The sequence below is a fragment of the Charadrius vociferus genome, unplaced genomic scaffold (assembly GCF_000708025.1).
Source record: "Charadrius vociferus isolate BGI_N301 unplaced genomic scaffold, ASM70802v2 scaffold201, whole genome shotgun sequence".
Taxonomy (NCBI): domain Eukaryota; kingdom Metazoa; phylum Chordata; class Aves; order Charadriiformes; family Charadriidae; genus Charadrius; species Charadrius vociferus.
The window spans coordinates 3,464,443-3,467,165 of NW_009646936.1; positions in this window are offsets into that span (position 1 = coordinate 3,464,443).

A 2,723-nucleotide genomic window follows, 5' to 3' on the forward strand; every position below is an offset into this window, starting at 1 on the left:
AAGACTGGATGAAGGTTTTTCAGGCCAAATGTCTCCACTCTGGAGACATTCAAACCCCGCCTGGACGCTGTCCTGTGTAACGTGCTGTAGGTGACCCTGCTCTGGCAGGAGGGTTGGACTAGATGATCTCCAGAGGGCCCTTCCAACCCTAACAATTCTGTGAATTCTGTGAAAATATTTCCATTTTTGGAAAACAAAACAAAACAAAAAAAATTCTGGCCCACAGAGATCTCAGTGGGAAAGACAGACGAGCCCAAATCCATGTATTTTCTTCAGAGAATAAAATTTCTGTTAGAGAAAACCTAAATCTGACGGAGAGCTCCCCCAGCATTGATGCTGACATGGAAAAGTTTCTTCTTTCCTTTTTGGTCATGTCCTTTTATCCTCTAACTCAGAAAAATGGGGTATAGGATGTCTCTTGCTCTCTAAAGGCCTGAATAAATTCAACCAGACAGATGTGTAATGAGGTTTATTTAACAGACCCTTTACACTTCAGATGTTTCCACAGACAAGCGTGCATGTGGAATCCATCCGTTTCACAGGAAGCCCATAATACCCACTTGAATTTGAAATGCACACTTAAGAAAAAATTGCACTGTATCTCAATAACTGCAGGGGACTTTGGAGGTCACAAACACGGGGAGACAAGTGGATGTATTAGCATCAGGCATTAATTCCCTTTTGTAAGGTCTAGCAGCACATGGGAGTTCTTGACCTGTCACAGTGCGGCGGCGTTGATTTTCCGATCTTTAGTGGGCCTTTTCTAACCAGCAATTAGCAATTGTAACAAACTGTATTGCAGTTTTATTAATCAAACAAACACCCACTGGAGACTGCTATTTTCGCTAACAACTTGCAATACCTTTAGTCAAATTCCATGCATAGTGCCAGCAGGGGTTTAAACAACAATTCAAAGTTCAAGGCCGGGCTCGTTTGTGCACTGTCAGGGTCACCTGTGTAGCTGACAAATTTCACATCAGAGAGAGGAAAAGAGGGAAAAGAAATAGCCAACATAAGCCAGGTAATCTGTGAATTGCTTTGATCAAAGGATTCCTGATGGCATCCCTTTATTTCCAAAACCACTAACTTTCTTTTCTTGATGCTGGTAACGAAAGCTAGATATGAAAAAGCATTCCTGACATCTTCCATACGTCTACGTGCCTTCCAGTGTGACTGGGAGATACATGTGAATGTTTCCTTATGGCAGGACACAGCTTTCGCAGAGCTCCCAGTCACGCAAGCAGCCCAAGGACATCCACGTCGCCCAGACGCAGGTCCCTCTTTGGGTTGAGGGTCACTTCGTCCATTTGTCTCGGCACTGCCTGAAAACCTACCCCATTTGCAGCCTGCGGAAAGGTTCCCCAGCCACACGTTTCCAGGCTGCTGCCTGAGAGCATTGCAGAGATCTCTCATTTCAGTCAAAAGAAATGCTTTTAGGAGTAATCTCTCTGGCAACCTCTTTTTATCATCCTGCTTTCACATGATTTACAGTCTTTTCAGCATTACTCAGTCAATGCTCAATTAATCTTGGTTACAAACCTTTATATCTAAACCATTTGTATCTTTCTTTTCAACAATATAAACAAATTTCAAAGCAGGTATCGCAGCATAAAATGTATTATTACATGGACAGCTCACGTAGGAGAATATTTCAGGACGCTTTTTTTCTTCTTTATACTCTCCAGACAAAAGATGAAGGGATCAGGCTATCCTGATGTCCTCGAAGAGGTATCAGGAGCAAAGATTTTGCTGAGCAGCCCCTGCTCAAGCACATGGCAGCAGGTTGCTATGAAAAAATACTTGGATTTCCCTTTTTAGCATATGCAGTTGACGGTCTTGGAAGGGTCAGAAAGGCTTTGGGGTCTTGCAGACTTTCATCCATGCATCAAATTTGTCAGAAATAACAGACTTGTAGAAAAGTGGGATAACCTTGACTGGATAGTGCCTCCTATTTTATGGTTGAGTAGGGTACTGATTTATACCTGCGCATCACCACATGCAAAAAACTACCTGAACCCAAAATGTATCACGAGGCTCCATTAGCTCCCTGTGACTATGAGACCAGTGCTTCACACTGCTCTGCTGCTGTAGTGGCTGCCTCTACCTGGTCAGAATTGAAGGGGAACAAGCTTCACCTTGACACAAGCAGCTTGAACCTACAGATGCAGTGAGAACTTGTCTGCATATCAGTTTTTCTGCACCATACTGCCTTCACGCATGGCCGCAATCTGTCGGTGTTGTTTGACATTGGAGCCCGGAGCAAATTGCTGACCCCAGCCGAACAGAAAGCAGCAGTAATGCACACAGTCATCTCTTTGGGTTTGTTGGCCATGCTTGTCTCGGTGAAGTAACGCACACAGTCATCTGTTTGGGTTTGTTGGCCATGCTTGTCTCGAGAGAATTTTTCTTGAAAACCCCAGCAAAATGTGCTGTCTTGGGGTTCAGCGTGATTGCAGGCACCGGTAGGAAGCCTCTGAAAATGAAAATTATCATAGTTTTAACAGAATAGAAGACTAGTATGGTGGTTGAAAGACAGGGGGGACCTTCTATCTCCTTAAACCATAATGGCTGCAAAATGTGAGACTCCTGTGTCTCTAAATTACTGCTTACAGAGGCACTTCAGTGAATCAATCTCTGCAAATAGCTATCCCATTTTAACTTCTCTCTAGGCATCCACTAACCCAGCTTCCTGCTCCGACTCTGAATGCAAGAAGTGGCTGCAA